The sequence below is a fragment of the Schistocerca cancellata genome, chromosome 3 (assembly GCF_023864275.1).
Source record: "Schistocerca cancellata isolate TAMUIC-IGC-003103 chromosome 3, iqSchCanc2.1, whole genome shotgun sequence".
Lineage (NCBI taxonomy): Eukaryota > Metazoa > Arthropoda > Insecta > Orthoptera > Acrididae > Schistocerca > Schistocerca cancellata.
In genome coordinates, this window is record NC_064628.1 from 341,014,794 (window position 1) to 341,021,367 (window position 6,574).

Genomic DNA, 6,574 nt, shown 5'->3' on the forward strand with positions numbered 1-6,574 from the left:
TAGAAAATATATCTGAATGGTGCAAAAATTGGCAGTTGACCCTAAATTACGAAAAGTGTGAGGTCATCCACATGAGTGCTAAAGTAATTCTTTAAACTTCGGTTACACGATAAATCAGTCAAATCAAAGGCCGTAAATTCAACTAAATATCTACGAATTACAATTACAAACAACTTAATTTGGGAAGAACACATAGAAAATGAATGTGGAAGGCTAATTGGCTTATTGGCAGGGCACTTAGAAAACATAACAGACCTACTAAGGAGACTGCCTACACTGCGCTTGTCCGTCCTTTAGAATACTGCTGCGCGGTGTGGGATCCTTACCAAATAGGACTGACGGAGTACATCGAAAAAATTCAAAGAAGGGCAGCACGTTTCGTATTACCGCGAAATATGGGAGAGAGTGTCACTGGAATGATATAGGATTTGGGCTGGACATCATTAAAAGAAACGCTTTTTTCGTTGCGACAACATCTTCTCACGAAATTCCAATCACCAACTTTCTCCTCCGAATGCGAAAATATTTTGTTGACACCGACCTACATAGGGAGAAATGATCACGACGATAAAATAAGGGAAATCAGAGCTCGTACAGAAAGATATAGGTGTTCGTTCTTTCCGCGCACTATACGAGATTGGAATAATAGAGAATTGTGAAGGTGATTCGATGAACCCTCTGCCAGGCACCTAAATGTGATTTGTAGAGTATCCATGTAGATGTAGATGTAGAGATGTAGGTGGAGCATCTTCATTGCCCCTGCAGAGTGCGGCCGAGAATTGTCATGAAGAAGGAAACGTGTGGTATCTGGGTTGCATGACATCAGGCGAAATCTCTCATCAGGCCCTCATACTTGCCGGGAGACAGTGCCTTTTAGGCATCTTTATGTACTCACTGTGTGTTCAGAACTGAATAGGGCGCCGTGACGCGATCGAGGAGCATACTAGAAAACTGCCCAACACATCTGTCTAAAGCTTTATCTGATTTTCACTGTGGTTTCCATTTCGTGCCCAATCGGACCTTACTTTCCGAATAGCCCTCGTATAATGTTCTACGCATTCAGACTCTTTCTATGCTAAACACAACAAGACTAATGTAGGTAACAGTCCACATGTGGACTGATGTATTAATTTACATGTCACATCTGTTGTGGCATGGCGCATTGAAGTAATCTATATGTTGCTTGGTAATGACCGTACACTCAAAAGTGGCAATAGCAACAAATTATTTTCTTTGAAAGATAATATGTTTCAGACGTCCGATGTTTCTTAGTAATGCAGTTAACACGTCCTTACGGTATAAGCAGTCAGGAGAAATATCGTTTAGATCTTTTCTTCACCGCTGTCGCACGCAAAACACGCTATGGTGTTGATGCGATGGAGGTGTTGATGAATCGATTGCGATTAAACATAACGGCTAAAATTTCCCTCCCGCAGCTGAGCCCACTATAGCAAGGTCTGGTTGATGTTGCTGCTACTACCATGGCGTAGCGCTCTTCTCTTATTATTTGAAAGGCTCTTCACTCCATTTCTCATTCTTTCCTCACAAGATAATTGTCTTATGGACCCAACAAACTGTATTATCTCTCTTCACAATCAGTCGACACATATCGGTCACTATCAGTTACGCTGTTTGCTGGGATGGGTTCCACATTAACAAGTTTTTTTAGAAAAGCGAACAGCAGGTTTTGAGGCGGAAACTATAATCACATGCTTATCTGTTAATGAGTTGGCATACTTTGCAGCTCTCGAGACGGCATTAATTCTGCAGTATTGGTAGTGATATCATTATAAATTTTTTATTTGCCTCTTTGTCGTCTCATTCGGTGACTTAACGCGTGTAGAGTGTCATCCACATCGTTTTACCCACCCATATATAATATTCTATTGAATACATACATAACAATATTAAACAGAAAATTCAGGTCTAAGAAAGATCCTAATGTACACTTCTAGAATTCTTCTTGTTTTTATTTCTGTCTAGTCACGTGAGCCTTTTCTTTCCAACCTTCACGTGTCATTATCAGGTTAGGGCAACTAGAGGTGTATATCAAGACCTCAATTTCTAGCATTAATGATCGATTAGCAACTGTTACGGAATGTGCTTTTGTTAAGGGACATTGTCACTATAACGTCGTTTATTAATTATGTGCGTGAGACGTCGGTATAGTTTTGAGAATGAAAAACAATTGTACGTGAATTACATTTTATTGAGGTGTGTTCGAAGTAAACAAAACGTGTTGAGTCTTCCTTGTGCGCCACTACATGCTTGATAAGTATGCAGAAATCTCTGTGTGTCAGGTATGGCGATATTATACTAGAGGCTATTCGGAGAGTAAGAAACGGTCGGTCGCGAAATAGAAAACACAGTGAAAATCAAAACTGTTTGGTTTGCAACAGCTAGATACACCTTCCTGTTACTTCTCTACATACTCGCCGTTCCGTCTTAGAGATCTGCGTAGCGTTGTACCAACATTTCAATTCCCTCGTCACACAAGGGAGCTTTCCGTGCTTTTCGACAATTTTCTACGCTAAACTGTAGCTCGTTGTCTGAGTAGAGATGAATACCAGATGGGATTAAGTATTGGCTGTATGATGGATGATCAACCCCTTCCCATCGAAAATGGAGCAGGAGCGACCTAATTTCCCCTACAATGTGTAGCCGAGAACTGTCATAAAGAAGTTACGATGTGCGCGGTTGCATGAAAGCAGGCAAAATCTCTCTGCAGGCACCCATAGGTGCCAGGAGACCCTATTTTTTAGGTATCTATCCTGCGCTGAAAACTGAGAAGAGCGACGTAACGCTATCTATTCGCGTACTGGAGACACTGCCCAACACATCTGTGAAGAGCTTCATCGGATTTTTCACTGTCGTTTCCATTTCGTAACCGATCGTTCCTTACTTTCCGAATGGCCTTCGTAGTTTCATCTTGAAAACGCATAACCGATCCACAAAATGAGCTAAAATTGCACAGTTTGAGTAATGTACCAAATATACTTGACATTCCCCTAAAAGCACCGGGATAGCTGGCGTCATTTCATTGTAATTATTATTATTAATCTTTTGAACCTGGACACCACTTATCTACCACCCTCAATTACCTTAAATGATGTTAATATTTTCCGTTTTCGTTCTACATCTTTTGAGACTCAAGAAGTAGCTCTAGCAACCTATTACATGAATACGTAACTGTATTAATTTAGAAATGAATCGATTGTGAGATTATCAAATGTGAACCGATGACAGTTTTATGAGTTGCACAACTTACACCGAAGGATAATTTTAGACTCACAAAGAACTCTGGAAACGTCACAGAAAGATTAGATAGAGAATCGTATACGTTAATACGTTTAGATTACGAACACGTAGCACGTTTTATTGCTCTCTTATAGTAGAAAAGTGAGTTAAATGGATCAATTGAGAGCAGCTTCCACGAAAAGACAACAAAATGGTGAAATTTGTTAGGTTCTGGTATAAAAACGACGTTGAATAATAAGGGTAATAGAATACACTCTAACGACTTAATTAAACACATGGATGTAACAATCTGTTTCATCTTATACATTTTTCCTATCTCTTTCTTTGTCTCCCAATTCCAGTTTTCTCTCTGTTTGTGTCTCTGTGTCTCCCTCTCTTTCTCCCCTGCTTAGAATCATAGTCTATTGCATAGTACTCTGTACCTCAGTTTGCAACATGCAAGGGTAATAAACGAGGCACATGGTGTTAAATGAGTTATTACATTAATTAGTTAAAATGTCTTCAACAAATAATTTATTCATCTGGGACATCAGAAAAGCGAATCCAACACGACTGGATAGTGGCGCAACCACCTTGTAATGCTGTCGTGTTCTCCGCACGCCCTTTTTAGAATGGTTGTTTAGGAGTGAACTGAGACAATGGAGCTCCTCTTCCCAAGAAATCGAGGGTGCGTATACAGTAAAAGAAAATTTTTGGGTCGCGTTGTTAACGATCCAATAGAGGCGAGGGGACTGTGGGTTCATGAGGTTTCAAGAAATTTTCTGTGACGCATTGTTAACGATCCAATGGAGGCAATGGAACTGTAGTTTCATGAGGTTTCCTATTTTCAGGCGAGAAACAGAGGAGGAAGCGTAAACAGATAAAACACACAGTGGTTCGAGAATGCCGTAACCTCAGCACCACTGGTAATGAGCAGCTAATTATGTATTCACTATGTGATCAAAAGTATCTAGACCCTCCTGTACAAAACGGAATTGACAACTAGGTGTCACGACTTATAAAACTGCAAGAAAAGGCGGGCAGTATTGTCATTAGAGAAACAAAATGGATCGGTCATTAAAGCTGAGGGATTAGGAACGTGCACTAGTCACCGGATGTCATCTGGGTAACAAAATCCACCAGGGTCATGTAAAGCGCTTCTAAAGCCGCCCAAGTCGACTGTTGGTGATGTGACTGTGAGGTGACAGCGCGAGGGAACAACAACAGCTAAACCAAGATGAGACAGAAGTCATGTACTGGCGGACACGAACCGTCGAGCACTGTGGAGGATGACTATAAAAGTTGCATGACATGACAGACTCACTCGTGAGTTACAAAGTGCTACCAGCGGTCCAGTTAGCACAATGACTGTACGTAGGGAGTTAAGAAAATGGGATTCTATTGTGGATCAGCCACACGTTTCTACAATCAGTGCTAACGACGCTTGAAGTAGTAAAAAGAGCGACGCTATTGGACAATGGATGTCTGGAAACTGGTGATTTGGAGTGATGAATCAAGCTACACCTTGTGGCAATCCCTTGGAAGGGTTTTGTGTGGCGAATTCCTGGAAACCTGGAGAATATAATCTGTCATCATGTTTAATTCCAGTAGTGAAGTAGAAAGCCAACGGCCTTGCCGCAGTGGTAATACCGGTTCCCGTCAGATCACCGAAATTAAGCGCTGTCGGTTTGGGCTAGCACTTGGATGGGTGACCATCCGGTGTGCCGAGCGTTGTTGGCAAGCGGGGTGCACTCAGATCTTGTGAGGTAAACTGAGGAGTGTAAGGGATCCGTGATACCATGAATATAAATGCTAGTATCCGACGCCCAGGTCGATAGTAGACAGGAGTGATTATCGAGCGATGCAGAAGGCAGTAAGATTAGTGTCGAGTGCGGAGTAGCACTGGAGAGTGTCGAGTGAGCTGTAGTGCGGGAGAGACGGGCAAGAATGGTGGTCGAGTGAGTTGTAAACGGTAAAATTCACCAATGACGAGTGAGCACGTCCCCCTGATCGTCGTAGTGTTGACCCTCACTAATACCGATTCGCGAGTGATATGGAACAGAAAGTGGCAAGTGCCGAATTACGTGTTTCGCGTCAACCGCGTCGGCCAGCAACAACCGTGGACTACAGTGAGGATTGTTGTGAATGTTAACCATCAGCATTGCATGTGACGAAGTACTGAAAATCAGCAACCAATAAAAAGATATAACTGTAATTAGGCGTGTAAGGCGAAGGTAGCAACTGCCTCAGAAATTTTGTGTTAGCAGGAAATATATATCAGTTTGTACATCGCAACCTCTATGGTCCTTAATAATAGACAAACTTTCAATCGTTCCACTTTCAATCGTCTCAGAACAGCCGCACTCGGTTGAAATATCCCCGAAACCAAAGCAGAAAAAACCGATAACCTTTCATCCATTAAGCACACGGTCATAATTAACGGTTTGGCGGCTTCGAGGGGGGGGGGGGGGGGTTATGGGCGCTCAACATCGAGGTCATCAGCGCCAGGCGGTTTCGATAAATTACGCAAAACCCAATTAAGGAACTTAAACGGGGGTGTTTCAGGAGCTACTTGACTGTGAAGTAGCGTCTCCGGTGACGGAAACGTACATACGGCCGGTAGAGCGGTGTGCTGACCACCTGCCTATCCGTATCCGCATCCAGTGACGCCTGTGTACTGAGGATGACATGGCGGCCGGTCGGTACCGTTGGGCCTTCATAGTCTGTTCGGGAGGACTTTAGTTTTGGTTTAGTTTTTTAGTGAAGTAGAAAGGAAGTGGTGTTACGGTATAGAGGTGTTTTTTGTGGTTAGGTTGTCGTCTCATTGTTGCACTTAAGAAAACGCTAAAGGCGGACGGAGCTGAACGAATTTTACAGCAGTGTGTACTACGCACAGTAGTGTTACCGTTCGGAGACAATGATCTCTAGCATCAGCATCACAATTCACCCTGTCACAAAGCAGCATGTGTGAGGCAATTATTTGTGGACTGTAACACTCCTGAAATGGACTGGACCACCCAGAGTCCCGAACTGAACCGAATGTAACAAGTTTGGGATGAGCTAGAACGTCGACATTTCTCCAGACACCAGCATCCAGCACCACAACAATCTTTGGCTTTGGCTCTTGAGGAAGAATGGACTCCTCCACATACGGACACCACACTGAAAGTATTCCCAGCAAATTTCAAGGTGTTATAAATGAGAAAAGTGGACACACCCCACATTCACGTCCACTAACATGTCCAGATACTATTGATTGGATGGTGTATATCATGTGCAAATGGTACCCCACACTCGGTAAATATTTGAAGAATGTCATAACGAAGATCCGCCAATA

General features: G+C 42.7%; 1 pseudogene; it reads left to right on the forward strand.

Moving 5' to 3' along the window:
• The first annotated feature begins 4,859 nt into the window (after positions 1 to 4,859).
• LOC126177354 (5S ribosomal RNA) lies at positions 4,860 to 4,977 on the forward strand (annotated as a pseudogene).
• The last annotated feature ends 1,597 nt before the right edge of the window (positions 4,978 to 6,574 follow it).